Below are 19996 nucleotides of genomic sequence, written 5' to 3'. Positions count from 1 at the left end.
CACGGAATCAGGCAGAATTTGTGAAAAGAAAAGCAGTCTACAATGTCGATCTGCGATCCTTTGTCACTGCAAAATTCCAAAGACAATATGATATTTATCTGCCAAGCTCTTAGGCTCAAAATTAGTTTTCTGCTTTTTGTTTTCAGGACTGAATCTGCAAAGAGCTGGAAAGGGTGAAGGATCTAATGTGTCATTGAGTTGCATTGTTAAAAAGGGTACATCTGCATCTCAAAATGTTCTCTCTGTAAACACCTGAGATGACACATTCCAAAAAAACTTGATAAAAGAAAGTTTTTTAAGTTGAAAGTTTACAAGTATAAACACTTTTAAAAATTAATTGAACAACTAAATTGTGTTTCGAAAAATAAAACTTACCTGCCTATTTTCTAAGCCAAGCTCATAGAACCATAAAAACTGTATCTGGGATGGTCGAGAAAAGAGCTACCCATTCTAATTCCACGTCCTACCTCAGGCTCTGTAGCCCAGTTGATCACAGCTCTTTAGATATTCATCTACTTTTTAAATATGCGTGGAATTCATGCCTTGGAAGTATTTCAGATCCCTCTACAATCCTCTGAGTGAAAATACTTTTAATACTACCAGCAGTTACTATGCTGCTCAGTTTTTTTTTTATTCCCCGTTCGGGAAATAAGTCCTTCTCATTTCTGCCATTTAATCCTCCCAATTTTATACATCTCAAGACTAGAAAACAACCCAAACTTATCCAATCTTTCCTCCATAGCTACAATTTTCCAGGCTTAACTATATCTCTTGTAAGACCGACCTGGAGTCCCACAATCCAGGCTATTCACATGGTACGGTATTGAAGGATTACTCTACCAATAGAGATGCAATGGTATTCGGAAGCCTGTCTTGTTTTAGCAATGTAACAAATAATGTTATCCTAATTTTAAAAAGAAGTAGGAAGTGTTCTTCCTCGAGTTCTTGCCAATGGTTTTCTGGCAACCGACACTTAGAACATTATCTGGTCTGTAATCTCTCCATCACTTCACGTGGTCCCCAATTCTATCCAGCTATTAAATGATTACACTTTATATCTCTTATTTTGTTGTGTGGTTAGTAGAGAAACCAAATATAAAAGACAAAGACGCCACTCTTGTTAAAGTTAACAGTTTGTGCACAAAAATCGTTGGAGCTCACGCCTCCGGTGTTCCTCCTCAATGACCTCCGCCGAAACGTTGCCAACCTCCGGACCCTCGAATTCCCGTAGACTCCGTCCAGTGATCACCGAGCACTTCCCGCACTCGTTCCACCTCCTCACTCGCCTCGACCGAAAAACTGCAAAAGCTCGGTTCCCAGACAAACAAGATAGAATAATGTGTCTTACTACTGTCTTATAGAATTTCAACATAATGTGTAGTTAAAACCCAAATATTGCAGCTACAGAGAAACTATTACATCAGCAGTTAGCATTACAGAGACGCCATTTCATTAGCCTTAGCAGTTAACATTACCAAGAACCCTACATGTGTTAGTCGGTATGTGTTCTAAGACTGGGGCTCTCAGTACATGTGTGATAAACAAAACAAAATGGTATGTGAGAGTTTCCATTTAATTCTGGCAGATATTACTGCATTGAATCAGATGGATTTTAATTGGAAACTTAAGCTTCAGGTAGCGATAAATGAATAGAAACTAAATAAAATTGTTAGTTGATTTCTCCCTGCTGAGGTGTATATTTTGAATGATAAATAATTGGTTGAATTGGAAGCTACTACCTATTATAACTTTGATTTGATTGCATCCCTAACAGAGACAGCATCTGACAAGAGATCTATTGTAGACAATTTGAAGGAAGTGCATGAAAAGTATCAGAAGGAGAGATTGAAGGCACAGGAGGCCAGACTCATTAAAAAACTAGAGGTAAGATTATTGTTATACCTTCTTACCTTGACTGTCCTGCCAGTCTTTGATTAGGGAAATAAGAAAGTTCTATGTATATACTACTCCAAAATCAATTTGCTATCCACAATATTCATTGTTTAATTTGGAAAATTGTTGAAGAAATTAAGTATATGGTTATTCAAAGGACTTGATCTAGCTTTATTCTTTTTGTTTCTGTTCCATTGCTGGAAGATCCTTCATATCACCCTCAACTTATTCTTAAGGCCCTTTGCATTGCTATATTGCTTCTGACGTTCACAAGTCTTTGAAAAGTATGTAGCATTCAGTAGTGCATTAGGTTGTCTCACGGACAATGGAAACCGCATTTCAAGGGGGAGAGGGGAACCTTCAGGGACGGCTTCTGGGTCAGCCGTGACCGGACTCGTATCACACCCGAGCCCCGGAAAAAGACCGCCCACGCTGCACCCCGTCCGTCGGCGCCGAGTAAAACGAAGTTGTGGCCGGTAATTGCGCTGCGGGACTGTCTCAGGCCAACAGGTCCTGAGAACGACGCGTGTAGTGGGAGTTCCGGCACCGTCCACAGGAGGGCGCTGGAGCTGGTCAGCCCTCCCGGCGCCGACGCCTGCAGTGGGAGTTCCGGTATCGTCCACGGGAGGGCGCTGGAGCTGGTCAGCCCTCTCGGCGCCGACGCCTGCAGTGGGAGTTCCGGTATCGTCCACGGGAGGGCGCTGGAGCTAGTTAACTAACTTGACGCCGATGCGGCCCCACTGCCCCAGTCACAGGAACAGAGAAGACGCCAGGTGAGCCCCTCCCCAGCATTGAGCCCCTCGGAGAAGACGCAATCCAACCTAGGAGCAGGGGAGCCCCAGCCCGCCACCCCCACGGCCTCCCCGACCCAAGACTCCAGGGAATCAGCACCCCACCCCACACCAGTGCGGATGGGCAGACAGACAAGGGGAGCCAGTACACGAGGACCGAGCAAGTCTTCCACCCCAGGGAACCACACAGCCCGAGAGTCGGAGGACGTGGGACAAACAAGAGGACAGGTAACCCCTATTTGCAACAACCAGGAGGGCCAAGTAAGGAGGCATCCTCACTCTAAACAGAAAAATGTAACTTGGGAACTAAGGCCCCTTAAACCTATACTAATTATAGGGGACTCTAACATTTCCAGGATCAAAAGATGCCCTAATAAGGATGTTCAATTGGACAGCTTTCCGGGAGCCAAATTCACCCATGCCACTGCTATCCTGACAAAGTTAAAGCCACAACTGGAAACTAAGAAGGTTATCCTTTCCTTTGGAATAAACAACAGATCACATCAACCAGCAACAGCGACTAAACAGCTTCAGCAACTATTAAGAATGGCCCATATTAAATTTCCCAATGCCAGTATCTGGGTGCCAGAACTGAACTTTAGCCACTGTTTGACAGAGGCAGAACAAGCAACCCTGGGCCAACTAAATGAGGTTATTAGAACAAAGAATTATATCCCTGCAGTCCTGGCGAGGCAGTTTAAGGTAGACAGAGACCACATCGATTGGACAGAGAACACAGCCCTGACCATAGTCAAGAGGTGGATGCAGTCTTTAAACTAGAGTGGAGACAAAGCCGAGAGAGGCAGGGTCCACGACTGGGAGAGACCATCGTGAACCTCTCCCGTACGTTCATCCCTACAGAAACCCAGCAAAAAGTTCTGAACAGGGGCCTCACTTTTGTACCAACTGCAAAACTCCATAAGGAGCAGATTGAGGAGGACATGGATAAGTTCAATAGGAGATTGGTACTCGTCCACTTTGTTGCGGAGGCAGAAGGTAGAAAGACCCATTTCACCCCTCGCTCAGACTGGATCCCCAAGAGGAGGTACAGGTCAGAAGCGGTCCTACAATTAGAGAGCACACTGGATGAGATAATGGAGAGGGAGGGAGAAGTACAGGATAAGGCCAATTTAACTAGGAAGGAGAGAACAGCCCTGAAAGAGCTGAAGGAAAATATGGATATTGTTATCAAACCAGCAGATAAAGGGAGCAGCATAGTTATCATGGACAAACAGCAATATCTATTTGAGGCACACAGAGAATTAAACAACACCGAACACTGCACTAAACTAAAGGAACCCATATACTGGGAAACACACACAGAAATTAGGAACATTCTGCGAGAACTAGAAAGGACTAGATACCTGGGGAAGAAGCAGGTGGAGTACCTGACAGGGATACAGCCACGAGCAAGAAAGTTCCATATCCTCCCCAAAATACACAGGAACCCAGACTCATGGACTGTTCCGGGAGAAATGCCACCCGGCAGGCCCATCGTGTCGGACTGCAGCAGTGAGTCATACAGGATAGCAGAATACATTGATGCCTTCCTTAACCCACTATCGCAGAAACACTCCAGCTACATCAAGGACACGTACCACTTTGTCCGGATAGTCAATTCCATGTCAGTGTCCCCTGAGGCCGTACTCTTCACCATGGACATTGAAAGCCTGTACACCAATATAGAAACGGACAGGGGTATACCGGCAGTGAGCGATATCCTTCGGGAGAACCCTCAGCTAGAGAGACCAGACGAGGCCTTGATAGAACTCCTTCACCTCAGCCTAACTAAAAATGACTTTGAATTCAATAATGAATTCTACTTACAAGTCAAGGGCACAGCGATGGGAAAGAAGTTTGCTCCAGCCTATGCCAAAATATACATGGCAAAATGGGAGGAAACAGTTTATTCAAAGTGCCCCAAGATACCCATGTGTCTTTATAGATACCTGGATGACATCTGGGGAGTGTGGACACACTCGGAGGTAAAATTAGAGGAATTCATTCAAATCCTAAACACTCATCATCCATCGATTAAGGTTAAGGCCGCAATAAATAGGGAGAAAGTTGACTTCCTGGACACTACGGTATTTAAACTAGCACCAGAAAATGGCAGCCAGAAACTAGCCACCAAAGTATTCTTTAAAACCACAGACACACACACCCTCCTACACACAGGGAGCCACCATCCCAAACACACCTTCAGAGGCATTGTCAAGGGACAACTGACCCGGTTTCACCGCATTTGCACCAGGGCAGAGGACTTCCACCAAACCACTACTATCCTCTTCTCTGCACTTAGACACAGGGGCTGCAGCAGACAGAGACTCAGACACATCAAATCTGACTTTTTAAAAAGTATCACAAATCCCCAACACAGGACAACACAACACGGAAACTACCCTTGATAACGAGATACAGTGGGATGGCAGTGAATATTCACAGACAGTTAAAACACACTTTGAAGAACTAAAAGTGGAAGGTAGGGACACTGGGACAATACACCATAGTCTCAGCCTTCAAAAGGGGTAGAAACTTAAAAGACATACTAGAACCCGAACCCGAACCCCGATGTGAGGTTATTAGCTTTGCTGCTCTCTTGACAGTCACTTGTATCCATCATCATCATCATCTCCTCCTCCTCCTCCTCCCCCCCTTCCTCCTCCTCCTCCCCCTTCCTCCTCCTCCCCCCCTTCCTCCTCCTCCCCCCTTCCTCCTCCTCCCCCCTTCCTCCTCCTCCCCCCCTTCCTCCTCCTCCCCCATTCCTCCTCCTCCACCCTTCCTCCTCCTCCCCCCTTCCTCCTCCTCCCCCTTCCTCCTCCTCCTCCTCCTCCCCCCTTCCTCCTCCTCCTCCCCCCCTTCCTCCTCCTCCTCCCCCCCTTCCTCCTCCTCCTCCTCCCCCCCTTCCTCCTCCTCCTCCCCCCCTTCCTCCTCCTCCTCCCCCCCTTCCTCCTCCTCCCCCCTTCCTCCTCCTCCCCCTTCCTCCTCCTCCCCCTTCCTCCTCCTCCCCCCTTCCTCCTCCTCCTCCCCCCTTCCTCCTCCTCCCCCCTTCCTCCTCCTCCCCCCTTCCTCCTCCTCCCCCCTTCCTCCTCCTTCTCCCCCCTTCTTCCTCCTCCCCCCTTCCTCCTCCTTCTCCCCCCTTCCTCCTCCTCCTCCCCCCCTTCCTCCTCCTCCTCCCCCCCTTCCTCCTCCTCCTCCTCCCCCCTTCCTCCTCCTCCTCCTCCTCCCCTTCCTCCTCCTCCTCCTCCTCCCCTTCCTCCTCCTCCTCCCCTTCCTCCTCCTCCTCCCCTTCCTCCCATTCCTCCTCCTCCTCCCCTTCCTCCCCTTCCTCCCCTTCCTCCCCTTCCTCCCCTTCCTCCCCTTCCCAGCATCCAGTGGCAAATGCTCAAATTAAAACTGAAGATGTTGTCCAATCTGAAACTGTTCTCGGATGGGGTGGCAGAGGAGGGGCCCAGTGAGGGGTCCACGTTGGATGGGTTTGGCTTGGGTAAGTGGTCCACATTGATGGGTCCTGACCCTGATGTAGGAGAGGGTTTTGCATTTGATGGGGCCTGGTGAAGGGGTGGAGTCCACATTGGTGGGTCCTAAGGTGGGGCCCACATTTAATGGGGCCTCATGTGGGGAAGGATGTTTGCACTGTATTGTCCCCAGGTTGCTGAATGATCTGCTATAAGTTTTGACCTACCTTCATTTCCCTTTAAATCATTTTTAACATTAAAAGAAAGAGTGCCCGTTAGACAGTTATTGAAATGACTTTCAATGCCGACCTCATTATTCCAGTGACTTGAACAGCAGTGCCAGTGGATGCTGTGATTACCTGATGGTTTGGTTAGGCAGCCATTGCTTCTGTACGTATTAGTTAAAGTAGATTTTTCAATAGCTGAGCTTCTCCTCCCGACCAGAACTACACAATATTGTATCATTCCAGTGGTCTAGTCACATTTGGGATGCCATTTCAATATTGCAAATCACGTAATTTAATGTCTGTTAGCTTTCTGAATGATTTTAGAGATTGTGTTAGGCACGTTTAACCTGTAACCAGTGGACATCTTTCTCCTAATTTGTACATTACATCGTTGTTTTGACTGGTTTCCCTAATAAAGTGGATTAAGGTAAATGCAAACAACAGGAATTCTGCAGGTGCTGCGTTCACCAGCAACTTTTATGTGTGTGGATTAAGGTAAACGCTGCCTTGTGTTGCACACCAGAGAGGTGCAGGATTTACCTCCTTGAGACTTTTGCAGAGCAGAAACACGTAAAAAGCATGTCATGCGTTTCATTTCCTTGTCATTTTTTCCTTCTGTTAAATTTCTTTTTGAGGTAGCTTTCTGTGCTGTTCACCTGGTTTCAGAGAGCAAAGTCTTGCACACAAATCAGAGTTAGTCACTGAAGATTTAGTCAACGTGGAGAGACAAGTACAGCAGGGGAACAGGCCCTTCACCTCTTCTCTCTGGCGTCTTCTCTCTTCATCTCTTCCTAACAAAAGCCTCAAGCCCAACCTTAGTGCCCCTCACCAGAGAAACCTCCCCTTAATCATAAGACCATAAGGTGGAGGAGCAGAAGTAGGCCCATCAGCCCATCGAGTCTGCTCTGCCATCCAATTCTTCCGGTCATTCCCATTCCCCTTGCCTCTTCCCCATACCCTTGCTAATCAAGGACCCATCGACCTCTGCCTTAAATACACCCAATGATTTGGCCTCCACAGCCGCTCATGGCAACAAATTCCACAAATTTACCACCGTCTGACTAAAGAAATTTCTCTGCATCTCTGTTCTAAATGGATGTCCTTCAATCTTGAATTCGTGCCCTCTTGTCCTAGACTCCCTGACCGTGGGAAATAACTTTATCATATCTAATCTGTTCAGACCTCTTAACATTTGGAATGTTTCTATGAGATCCCCCTTCCCTCATTCTCCTGAACTGCAGGGAATACAGCCCAAGAGCTGCCAGACGTTCCTCTTATGGTAACCCTTTCATTCCTGGAATCATTCTCATGAATCTTCTCTCAACCCTCTCCAATGTCAGTATATTCTTTCTAAAATAAGAAGCCCAAAGCTGCACACAATACTCCAAGTGTGGTCACACGAGTGCCTTATACAGCCTCAACATCACATCCCTGCTCTTATATTCTATACCTCCAGAAATGAATACCAACATTGCATTCGTTGCCTTCACCACCAACTCAACCTGGAGGTTAACCTTTAGGGTATCCTGCTCAAGGACTCCCAAGACCCTTTGCATCTCTGCATCTTGAATTATCTCCCTATCTAAGTAATAGTCTGCCTGTTTATTTCTTCCACCCAAGTGCACAACCATACACTTTCCAACATTGTATTTCTCTTGCCATTTCTTTGCCCATTCTCCTGAACTATCTAAGTCTCTCTGCAGGCTCTCTCTTTCCTTCACCAATCTTGGTATCATCGGCAAAATTAACCACAAATCCATTAATCCCATGGTCCAAATTATTGACATACATCGTAGAAAGCAGCAGTCCCAACACCGACCCCTGTGGAACTCCACTGGTAAGCGGCAGCCAGAATTGGATCCCTTTATTCCCACTCTGTTTTATGCCGATCAGCCAATGATCCACCCATGCTAGTAACGTCCCTGTAATTCTATGGGTGCTTATTTTGCTAAGCAGCCTCTTGTGGGCACTTTGTCAAAGGCCTTTTGAAATCCAAATACACCACGTCTACTGCATCTCCTTTGTCTACCCTGCTTGTAATCTCCTCAAAATCTTGCGGTAGATTTGTCAGGCAGGATTTTCCTTTCAGGAAGCCATGCTGGCACTGGCCTATCTTGTCATGTGCCTCCAGATACTCCGTAATCTCATCCCTAACAATCGATTCCAACAACTTCCGAACTACTGATGTCAGGCTAGCAGGTCTGTAGTTTCCTTTCTGCTGCTCCGACCCTTCTTAAATAGCAGAGTAACATTTGCAATTTTCCAGTCATCCGGTACAATGCCAGAATCTATCGATTCTTGAAAGATCATTGCTAATGCCTCTGCAATCTCTCCAGCTACCAAGGGTGCATTCCATCAGGTCCAGGAGATTTATCCACCCTCAGACCATTAAGCTTCCTGAACACCTTCTCAGTCGTAATTTTCACTGCACATACTTCACTTCCCTGACACACTTGAGTGTCCGGTATACTGCAGATGTCTTCCACTGTGAAGACTGATGCAAAATACTCTGCCATCTCTGCGTCTCTCATTACAATATCTCCAGCATCATTTTCTATTGGTCCTATAGCTACCCTTAACTCTCTTTTGCCCTTTATATACTTAAAAATGCTTTTAGTGTCTTCTTTGATGTTAGTCACCAGATTCCTTTCATAATTCATCGTTTCTTCTTCCATAAAACTGCAACTTTGAAGCACAGTCGTTGTATGCACAGACTTTCCCGTCTCAGCCTCTGAAGCTTGTAACTTCTCCAGGGTTGTCACAGGTCTCTTCATGTACTCCCTCACTACTCCCCTTCTTGCACGGTCACTCAGTTTTCGAGAACGGCCTACTCCCTTCAGATTTACAGCTGCGCCATATCCTTTCCATTTCTTGATGATTGACTTAACTGTACTCCAAGGGATATTCTGCGACTGAGAAATATTCTTGTATCCATCTGCTGACCTGTGCTTTTCAATAACCTTTTCGCGGAGTTGCCTGGAGTGTTCTTTTGTCTTCGTGGTGTAGTTTTTGCCAGGATACTGACTCACCAGCAGTTGGACCTCTACTACTTCTTCTTTTGTGTTTTATGGCGGTTGGCAACCAGTTTTTCAGTGCATTACCGCCATCTGCTAGACTCGTGGTGTTCCAACCAAATATGTCCTGAAGAGTTCTCTACTTTAGACAATCTAGTTCAGCCTGCAGTTCTCTATTAGCATCACTCTGTAGTTGCAATTCCTGGTGACTGCTTAATGTGCTCATTAGATAATGCCACAAACTGCTATCCCTCCCTAATTTTCTCACATGCTTTCATGTAGTTGCATTACCTCAATTACATTGATTTCATCTGCATCACTTGTAAGACTAAAATCGTCTTGTTAAAGAATAGTAACTATTGCACGTGATACTTTTAAAATTGCTGTTTTTCCAAGTCTGCTGCTTTTTCAGGTTTTCCTTTTCTTGGATCGTAGCCTGCAGTTGTTTACTGAGACCTCGGAGTTCTTCTTCATTTGCTTCCATGTTTTCATGTTATAATCCAAATGTAGATAATTCGCTTTGCAACACACTCCTTTTCTTTTTGTATCCTTGTAATAATTTCCTCCATTTTCCAATCTCCTTTCCAATTCACAGTTGTTCTTGTCGACTACTTCTATTTGTTGTTGCAGTTCTGCACCCTGGGCTTCAACCATAAAATCTGAGTATTTTCCTTAAGTTCTAAAACATATTTCTTAAATTCTTTTTTTTCATATTATTTTTAATTTTTTTTATTGTACAAAAAAAAGCACATTTACAAAAACCACGACCTTAACAAAATCTAATTAAATATCGAGCAGCAAAAGGGAGAAAAATATGAAGGCTAAAGTAAACATACACAGCAGAGGTGCACCGCACCAAAAAACCTCAGTCCTCACCCCGTGAGAAAGTCCAATACAGGGCCCCATATCCTTTCAAAGATGTCCCCTCTGTCCTCATTACATAGTCTCAGTCTCTCCAAATGTACAGTATTTGCCAGTTCTCTCAGCCACAGATCGTACGTAGGCACAGAGTCCATTTTCGGCATTTGCAGGATTAACTTCTTAGCAATCACCCTGTCAAACAATACAGCCTTTTTTTCATACCTATTGGCTGAAGATAGGGAGCTTGTTGCTCCAAGGATGGCTATGAGCGGGTCTGGTTCCTGTCGCTTCCCATAAGCCGCAGAGAAAGAGTGAAAAATACTTTTCCAGTATGCATAAAGCTTACAACATGACCAGAATGAACGTGACAAGTTACTGCTCACAGATTTACATCTATTACAAACTGGTGAAACTTCAGGGTAGAAACTGTGCAACTTTACTTTGGAACAATGAAGTTTATGTATTGTTTTAAACTGTATAAGTCTGTGTCTGACGTTGACCGAACAATCATGTATACTCTTTAAACACTCATCCCAGACCTCCTCTGTCAGTTCTATACCCAGTTCATCCACCCATGCCTGTTTAAGACCTGCAGTATTCACCCGAGCTGCATTCTGTAGAATCTGACAAAGATAGGATACCGCACTACGAGTAACAGGATCAAATTTATTTATTGCCTCCAGGGACTCATGTTTGTCTAAAACTTCGAAGTTAGGTATATATTTCCTAACATAATCTGAATTTGTAAATATCTAAAAAAAACTAGATGCAGGGATATTATAAACTGCTTGTAACTGTGCAAATGAGGCAAAGCTTCCATTACTATATAGGTCACCTACACTACAGATGCCTCTCTGTTTCCAGGTAGAAAAAAACAGTATCATTCAGGCCAGGCAAAAAGGAATGATTGTCACAAATCAGAGTGTTAATATAAATTTTTGCGGCCTTAACGTGGAGTTGAATCTGCTTCCAAATTCTTGTAGTGCTGCCAACCACGAAGCTGTTACTAAAATGTGACTTATTAACTGCAGTGGGGCAAATAAGGAGAGCTTGTAAGGAAGTCTTTTTACAAAGCACTCGCTCTCTGAGTAACCATGCTGGGCACGAGTCTGAGGTAGAGGGTGGGCCTTTTTTCCACCATGCAAGCATGGATAGGTGGGCAGCCCAGTAATACATTTTAACGTCCAGCAGGGCAAAACCACCTGCTTCCCTGGGCTTTGACAAGTGTTTTTCAGTAATTCTAATAGCTTTATAATTCCAAATGAAGGGTATAATAATTGAATCCAATTGCTTAAAATATGACAGAGGAATAAAACATGGAATTGACTGGAAACGATGAAGAAATCGTGGCAGTACAATTACCTTGATTGCATTAACCCCCCCCCCCACCAAAGAAATCGGAAGGGTTTTCCAAAAGTCAATATTGCATTTAACCTGCTCACCTTTGTTTCGCCAATTCACTTGCAAAAGGTCATCTGGGTTTTTTGTATTAGTCACACCAAGATAGGAAAAATTATCATGAATTATTTTAAAGGGAATGGACTGTAAATATGCTGTATTAAACCACTGCAGTGACTGGCATTAGTTCACGCTTATCCCAATTAACAGAGAAACCTGAGAAACTACCAAAATGATTAATTAGAGTCAGAAGGGCGGGTATTGATGTTTGTGGGCTGGAGATATACTCATAGTCATAGTCATACTTTATTGATCCCGGGGGAAAATGGTTTTCGTTACAGTTGCACCATAAATAATAAATAGTAAAAAAACCATAAATAGTTAAATAGTAATATGTAAATTATGCCAGTAAATTATGAAATAAGTCCAGGAACCAGCCTTTTGGCTCAGGGTGTCTGAACCTCCAAGGGAGAAGTTGTGAAGTTTGATGGCCACAGGCAGGAATGACTTCCTATGACGCTCTGTGTTGGATCTCAGTGGAATGAGTCTCTGGCTGAATGTACTCCTCTGAAAACCCAGTACATTATGTAGTGGATGGGAGACATTGTCCAAGATGGCATGCAACTTAGACAGCATCCTCCTTTCAGACACCACTGTGAGAGAGTCCAGTTCCGTCCCCACAACATCACTGACCTTACGGATGAATTTGTTGATTCTGTTGGTGTCTGCTACCCTCAGCCTGCTGCCCCAGCACACAACAGCAAATATGATAGCACTGGCCACCACAGACTCGTAGAACATCCTCAGCATCATCCGGCAGATGTTCAAGGACCTCAGTCTCCTCAGGATATAGAGATGGCTCTGACCCTTCTTGTAGACAGCTTCAGTGTTCTTTGACCAGTCCAGTTTATTGTCAATTCGTATCCCCAGGTATTTGTAATCCTCCACCATGTCCACATTGACCCCCTGGATGGATACAGGGGTCACCATTACCTTAACTCTCCTCAGGTCTACCACCAGCTCCTTAGTCCTTTTCACATTAAGCTGCAGATAATTCTGCTCACACCATGTGACAAAGTTTCCTACCATAGCCCTGTACTCAGCCTCATCTCCCTTGCTGATGCATCCAACTATGGCAGAGTCATCAGAAAACTTCAGAAGATGACAAGACTCTGTGCAGTAGTTGAAGTCCGAGGTGTAAATGGTGAAAAGAAAGGGAGACAAGGCAGTCCCCTGTGGAGCCCCAGTGCTGCTGATCACTCTGTCGGACACAGAGTGTTGCAAGCACACGTACTGTGGTCTGCCAGTCAGGTAATCAAGAATCCATGACACCAGGGAAGCATCCACCTGTATCGCTGTCAGCTTCTCCCCCAGCAGAGCAGGGCGGATGGTGTTGAACGCATTGGAGAAGTCAAAAACCACGACCCTCACAGTGCTCGCTGGCTTGACATCATCAGCGTATAACGAAAGGTGATGTTTATGTCCATGCATATCAATAGGAGCTATCAAAGGGTCCTGTCGGATGCTAACAGCCAGTGGCTCAATGATAACTGCAAACAAAAACGGAGAAAGGGGCAGCCTTGACGAGTCCCACGATGAATTGCAAAAGGGGAGGAAATATTCTGATTAGTGATAATAGAAGCAGATGGGTGTGAATAAATTATCTCAATCCATTTAATGAAAGATGGTCCAAATCCAAATTTCTTAAGTGCAAACATCATATATGGCCATTCCACTTGGTCAAACGCATGTTGCGCATCTAATGAAATGACTACAGCCTCTTCTGCATGTTTTGTGTATAAAGTATTGAAAGGATGTCGCAAATTAAACTGCATATATCTACCTGGCATAAAGCCAGTTTGATTTGGATGAATAATAGAACAAATGCATTGAAATCATCAAGAGATCCTTCATATGAAAAGGTATTCAGAAACCAAGACAGGGTCAGCAGGACTTGCGTCAACTTCTGACATGCTTGCAGAATCTTCTCCTGTTGCAGTCAAGGGTGTGGATGTTAGGGAGGAACACCGAGAAGTGGAGAGCCAGCAGGCCTCAGTCTTTGTCTCAGAACCCTCCAAGATCATCTTCCGACTCAGAATCCATTCCATGAAGTGGGATGAGATGTACTCACATTACCTCTTCCAAAAGGTAGAGGGGAGCACTTTGATCCACAGCTTTAAGGAAGAGGTCCGGTAGCACCCTTGCAAATGGCCATACTGAGGAGCTGCAAATGCTTCTATGCCATACTCCTTAGTTACTCCCATTGACTTCCATTGACTTGGCAATACAGGGGATTGATATCAAAATTCATGCACTTATTTACAAATCCTTCCATGGCTTCGTCCCACCTAGCCCACTTAGCCTTTCCCAGCCAAGTATCCCAAATCTTGTCTTCCCCTGTTCCAGCTCTGGATTCTAATTCTCCAGATGTTCCCACACTCTGAGACTCCCACCTTGCATTGTTATCTCTGCACCTCCTTCCAAAAAATGTCAAACCACCTGTCCAATCTCCTGTTTAACAACTAACAATTTTTAATCGTCCAAAACACTGCTGCCTTGTTCTAACATGCACCAAGACCTTTCATCCATCTCTTCTGTCCTCACCAAACAACCTAAACTCCTAGTTAAACAACATTTCAATCTTAAGACTCTTGCTTTCAATCCCGTCTGTTTCTGCAACCTCTCCCACACCTACAAATCACCCCACCCCCAATCTCTGCACCTCCAATTCCAGCATCTTGTTCAACCATGACTTTAAGCACTCTGCTATTGATGACTGTGCCTTCAGCTGTCTGTGTCTCAAGCTCTGGAATCCCTTCCCAAAACCTTTCTGCCTCTCTCCCCACCTCTGTGATGCTCCTATGAAACTTCCCATCGACCAAACGCTGGTCACCTGTTTGAAAATCTCCTTTCACGGCCTGGTGTCAAATTGTGTTTGATGCTGCTGCTATGAGTGTCTCAGGACCTTTTGCTGTGTAGCTGTCATAATTAACCTTTAGGCTCATCGGCCACTACAGCACAGAATCAGGTCCTTTGTCCTGTCCAGTCCGTACCAAACTATTATTCCACTTAGTCCCAGCTGCCTGCACCTGAACCTCGCCCTCTGTACCCCTCCTATCCATGTACTTATCCAAATTTCTCTCAAATGTTGAAATCAAACCCTTATCCACCACTTCCTCTGGCAGCTGATTCCACATTTGCACCACCCTCTGAGTGAAGGTTCACCCTTAAGTATTTCACCTTTCACCTTTAACCTATGACCTCTAGTTCTAGTCTCACCCTTCCACCATGAGAAAAGCCTGCTTGCATTTATCCTATCTACATCCCTCATAATCTTGGATACCTCTATAAAATCTCCCCTCATTCCCCTACACACCAGGGAATAAAGTCCAAACCTATTCAACCTTTCCCTATAGCTCAGTTCCCCAAGTCCTGGCAACGTCCTTGTAAATTTTCTGTGTGCTCTTTCAATCTTACTGATATCTTTTCTTTAAGTAGGTAAACAGAACTGCACACAATACTCCAAATTCGACCTTACCTTTGTGAAAGATTGTTTCTTTACATTATAAACACCAGTTTTGTTTTTATCAAACGTATCTGAAAATGACTTCAGGCATATTACTATCTTTACCTGCTGGTTCTTAATTATTTTGGTCGGTTTCCTCTTTTGTGTTCCCAAGTCAGGTGGGTGTCACTTAAATGTTCCCTAGGCCATGGGAAAGGAGTTATGGGCAATTTATACTTCTGCATTGAATTAGTGCCATAGGTACGGCGTAACCACGTACCCTACGCTGTAGCCTGACGTGCATCTCCCCAAAAATGTAACCACGCGTTGCGGTGACACAGACAGCAACAACTGATTGGTTGGCTTGGTAGCATCGCATTTCCTCCTGTGCATTTCTGGTTGCTTCTTGTCTCTCAGTGGCCGGACAAGCACAGAAAATTCACCCTCCTTCTGCCTCAATCCATTCAATGCTCGTACACACCATCTCCTCCTGCGTCTTCCCTCCTTTCTACGTTGCAGTAACTTCAATAAAAGTAACTCTTGTTCAACATTTATTAGCTCCAACTGCAACATGATGCGCTCAGTTTCAGTCGCCACTGCTTGAAGTACACGAAGAAACTCAACACAGTGGCATAGAAACCCCATCGCCAACTAGCGTTTTGGCGGTGAATTGCAGAGCGACGCGGACACACCAGTGCAGAAGTATAAATGCTCACAAGGGCATAGACCACTTGTGTAGGCTACGGCATCGGCTACAGGTTAGAGCCGACGCAGAAGCATAAATCAGCCTTAACGGTGGGGCGGGTGGAGAAGGGACAAGTGGAGGCCAAGTCAGTCAGATGACATCTTGCATCTGGCTTCGATCGGCTGTTTCTTTGTGGCAACTATTCACCTGTCTCTCTGCTGAGTGCACAGATTGTTCTTATTAGCACTTGTTGATGTGGAAATGTCTTTGGTACCATAGTATTATATGGGAGTTGAATTCCAAAACAGTCCAATTGGCTCAACTAATCTGTCTCAGTGTTTTGCCCCCCACCCCATACAAGAAAATAGTACTGATCATATTTACCCAATCAGCTCCTATCTGTCTTTAGACTTGTTTCCATCATGCACCTGTCCAGTCTTTCTGCTGCAACTGTGAACTATGAAAACAAATTCCATGGCTTCTCCAATATCTCCGGTCTTTTGTTTGAACTTTCTTGCATTTACTGCTGTATTCTTGGGCCTTTGCAGTGGATCCCATGACTACCACTGGTCCATCTTTGCAACATTTGAGAAAACACTGTCATTGCAGCATGCTGGGTTCCCTTTGTCCTTACCTACCAGCCCACGAGCCTCTGTGTCCAGCACTTCACTCTCCAAAACTTCTGCCATCTACAACGGGATCCTACCACTAAACACATCTTCTCCCTGCCCACCCCCCACTCTCGCTTTCTGCTTGTCCACTCATCGCTCCCCACTGATCTCCCTCCTCCACTTATCCCTGTGAACTGCCCCTAGACCACCTCCCTCACCACTATTCAGACCCTTAAACAGTCCTTCCGTGTGAGGCGATAGTTCACCAGCAGGTCTGCCTGGGTCACCTGCTGTAACTTGGTGCAGCCTCCTCTACATTGGTGAGATTCGGCGTAGATTGGGGTATCATATATTTGAGCACCTTCACTCTATCTGCCACAAAAGGCAGGGTCTCCCAGTGGCTGTCCATTTCAATTCAACTTCCTATTCCCATTTTGGAGTGTTGGTTGTCTCCTCTACTGCTTGAAGAGGCCACACTCAGATTGGTGGAGCAACATCTCATATTCGATCTGGGTAGCCTCCAGCCTAATGGCACAAACACCGAGTTCTCCAACTTCCAGTAATCTTTCCCCACTCCCTCCTTCTCTCTGTTTCCAGCCCTCATGCGGGCTCCCCTCTTACCCTTCTCTTCACTTCCTCTGGTTCCCCCCTCCTCCTTCCCTTTCTTCCATGGTCTCTATCAGATTACTTCTTCTCTAGCCCTTTACTTCTTCCACCTATCACCTCCCAGCCTCTCACACCCCCCGCCCCCTTCCCCCTCACCTGGTCTCGCCTATATCTTTCCAGCTTGTACTCCTTCCTCTCGCCGCACCACTTTATTCCAGCTTCTGTCCCCTTCCTTTCCAGTCTGTCCTGATGAGGGGTCTGTTTATTCCTGTCCAGAGATGGTGCTTGACCTGCCAAAGTCCTGTGTTAGTGTGACCTGTGCTGTTCCAACAAGAAAGATTCCAGTTTCAAGGTCACTCAAGTTAAGAGCAGTGGGGTAATCAGGTTGTTCTCACTGAATCCTGGTCTTCATTGGTGTGTTTTCTTGCAGGGAGTGCTGTTGGAGAGAAGTGGAAACACACTAAATAAGGAGAAGTATGTGACCTAGCATGGAGCAGTGTGCAGGGGAGCCGGCTGGATTCGAGCTGGGGACCTTTCGTCCCCAAGTCCGACTCTGATGCCACTACACCACCAGTCGGGTCACAGAAGGAGAAAAGATGGGGAAATGCAAGCAGGCTTTTTCCACTGAGGTTGGGTGGGACTACAACTAGAGGTCGTGGGTTAAGCGTGAAAGGTGACAAGCTTAAAGGGGAACATGAAGGGAAACTCAGAGGGTCATGAGTGTGTGGAATGAGCTGCAAATGCAAGTGGTGCACGCAGACATCCCACCCTGCAAAAACTCATTTCAGGGAGGTAGCACCATCAATTTGCGAGAGACTCCTGGAACTTTCCGGAGAGGTGGGATAGCTGCAATAGAGCAGCTCCTTAGCAGATAGCCGGCTAGTTTAAATAACGTTAGTTATGATAATGAATGAATGACACCTGTTAAACTCACCTCAACATGTCTTTTACAGTCTTAACCCACCATGGGCAATAGAAAAGTCACTGTTGCAAGCAGTGCAGCGAGCAACACTGTCATTATTTTTGACACCTGTTAGGCAGGGGTACACTTTAGTGTAGTCTGGGGTGAAGTACGTTTTATATTTTCTTTTTTCTTTTTTTGGAACACTCTGCCATCCATCCATCCTCTCCCCCTGCGCCCCCTCTCCCCCCTCCCTACCCCTCTGCCTCTCTCCCCCCTCCCCCATTTGTGTGTGTGTGTGTGTGTGTGTGTGTGTGTGTGTGTGTGTGTGTGAAAAAAATCCATTTCCAGGATATTGTACATAATTTGCAGCCATCAGGGAGCCGCTGTCAATGTGCGGGTGACTCCTGCAACTTCCGCGAGAGGCGGGATGTCTGTGCATGTGAGCTCAATTTCAACATTTAAGAGAAGTTGGGATGGGTACCTGGGTGGCAGTGGTGTGGAGGGCTATTAACCCAGTGCAGGTTGCTGGGAGTAGGCAGCTTAAATGGTTTTCTATGAAATAGATCAGCCTGGGGCCTGTTCCTGTGTTGTATGACCTATGGAAGGCTATCTTAAGTATGAAAAAACAGTTCCAAGGGAAGCTGGAGACAGAATCGGATGCACCTTAGCTTTGGCAGAGTTTGCATGCTATTACTAAATACAAGGTGAAACCTAACATCATAAATGGCTGAATTAAGATGAATGCCTTTTATGTACACTTTGAAAGGCAGAATAAAATTATACATGTGTAATTCCGTGCAGCATCTTATATCTGTCTCAGAGGCCGACATCTGAACAGCTTTCCAGAGGGTGAACTCTTACAAAGCTTCAGGCCCAATGGTGCACCTGGCAAGGCACTGAAAACCTGTGCCACCCAACCAACCGGTTCAAAAGGGAATGTATCTCATTGGCACTGAAAACCTGTGCCACCCAACCAACCAGTTCTATAGGGAATGTATCTCATTGGTACTGAAAACCTGTGCCACCAAACCAACCAGTTCTACAGGGAATGTATCTCATTGGCACTGAAAACCTGTGCCACCCAACCAACCAGTTCTATAGGGAATGTATCTCATTGGCACTTCACTCACCCTCGCAACCAGCTGGTCAACAACAATGCCTACGTCAGCCTACTGTTTATTGATTATAACTCAGTGGTCAACACCATCATTCCTTCATTACTGATCAACAAGCTTCAAAACCTGAGCTCCTGTACCTCCCTCTGCAACTAGACCATCGACTTCCTGATCGGGAGATCAAAAATAACATCTCCTCCTCCAAGACAATCATCAAAGACTTATTGTAACTTAGTTATTTTGTTTTCTGTATTGCAGCCACAAAAAACAAATTGCACAACATATGCCAGTGATAATAAATTTGATTCTGATTTTATAATGAAGGTCCACGAACAACGCATCATTATGCATTTTAAACACTATTTATTTTGAAACTTGTAGCAATTTACTGTCTTTGGGCTGTACTTTTGCAACTTTGCACTTTACAATTGCTGCAAAGCAGCTAATTTCCTGTCGTATGAGACAGTATTAATAGACCTGGTTATGGTCTCACTGGAGACTTTGCTCCAGGAGGTCGTCATGCCCTTAACAATAAGTACTGTAGAACTGGTGAGTAAGGCGAACAGATTGAAATTACAAATGAGGCTAGTATCTGGATCCAGACAGCACCAAGAAAACTCCAGTCCTTGTATCTATTCAAGAGACTGCAGAATGGATGAGCAAAATTACCATAGTACGATGGTAGAAAGAATACATTTTCCAAAATCCCACCTCTTTCTTCTTGAGGTTCCCCTCAACTGGAAGGAAGTAAACGTAACCCCACTACGTAACAAAGTTGGGAGAAGAAAATTGCAGAGAAAATACTTAAAGTCTATCATTGAGTGAGTGGCAAGAGCACATTTGAAAAAGTAGGACTGATCAGAATTGGCGTGTAACTTGTTCAAGTTTGCTGAGAATTGATGAGGAAGACAGCTATGCTGCTCATTAG

The 19996-nt window shown here is 45.2% G+C and overlaps 1 long non-coding RNA gene across 1 annotated transcript in view; it reads left to right on the top strand.

Annotated features, from left to right (window-relative positions):
* LOC140204481 (uncharacterized) overlaps positions 1-19996 on the top strand; it is a 37555-nt gene that overhangs the window by 631 nt on the left and 16928 nt on the right. Inside the window, exon 2 of the long non-coding RNA XR_011887641.1 lies at positions 1775-1884. This is a non-coding gene — a long non-coding RNA (uncharacterized lncRNA). The remainder of the gene's footprint in view (positions 1-1774; positions 1885-19996) is intronic.

This window comes from Mobula birostris, chromosome 10 (genome assembly GCF_030028105.1).
Source record: "Mobula birostris isolate sMobBir1 chromosome 10, sMobBir1.hap1, whole genome shotgun sequence".
Lineage (NCBI taxonomy): Eukaryota > Metazoa > Chordata > Chondrichthyes > Myliobatiformes > Myliobatidae > Mobula > Mobula birostris.
The sequence above is the reverse complement of the archived record's forward strand: the minus strand, read 5'-3'. Positions and strand labels throughout refer to the sequence as shown.